This window comes from Chrysochloris asiatica, unplaced genomic scaffold (assembly GCF_000296735.1).
Source record: "Chrysochloris asiatica unplaced genomic scaffold, ChrAsi1.0 scaffold00033, whole genome shotgun sequence".
NCBI classification, from domain to species: Eukaryota; Metazoa; Chordata; class Mammalia; order Afrosoricida; family Chrysochloridae; genus Chrysochloris; species Chrysochloris asiatica.
The window spans coordinates 3431509-3432502 of record NW_006408551.1 but is presented as its reverse complement, the minus strand read 5'-3'; positions in this window follow the sequence as shown (position 1 = coordinate 3432502).

The following is a 994-nucleotide window of genomic DNA, read 5'->3' as shown; positions in this document are numbered from 1 at the left end:
TGCTTCATGAGAGAAAGATGAAGTTTTCTGTTCCTGTAAAGATTTATGTGGTGCTGTAGGATAAGCACTTGACTGCAAGGTCAATTTGAACTGCAAGGTGCAAATCTACCAGCCACTCCTCAGAAAGCTTATACAGGGTTGCTATAAGTCAGACCACCACTTTGTCACTTTGTCGTGCTGTGGTTGCTTGTGCATTGCTGTGATTCTGAAAGCTATGCCTTGGGTATTTTGAATGCCAGAAGGATCACCCACGGTGCACAGGTTTTAGATGAACTTCTAGATGAAGACAGACTAGGAAGAAGGAGAGACTGACTACTTCTGAATATTCAGTCGCTGAAAATCTTATGAACAGCAGTGGAACACTGTTAGCACTAGATTATTGAATAATGAAACATGATGAAGAGCACCAGAATAGTATCAGATATAGTGCCAGAAGATGATTTTCTTAGTTTGGAAGGCACTCAAAAAAGGTGACTGGGGAAGAGCTGTCTCCTCAAAGTAGAATTGACCATGATGATGTGAGTGGAGTAAAGACTTCGGGACCTTCATTTGCTGATGGGGCACAACTGAAAATGAAGAGAATCAGTTGTAAGCATCCATTAATCCTCAGAAGTATGAATCTAGGAAAACTGGAAATCGTGAAAAATGAAATGGAACATATAAACATCGATATACCAGGCATTAGTGAAATGGACTGACAGTGGCCATTTTGAATCTGACAATTACATGGTTTACTATGCCGGGAATGACAAACTGAAGAGGAATGACGTCATATTTATCATCAAAAAAGAACATACCATGATCAGTCATAAAGTGCAAGGCTGTCTATGATAGTATAATACCCATATGGCTATAGGAAGACCAGTTAGTACCATTATTATTGAAATTTACACACTAACCACTAAAGCCAGTGTTAATGAAATTGAAGAATTCTACCTACCAACTTCTTCAGTCTGAAATTGATCAAATTTGCAATCAAGATGTATTGATAATT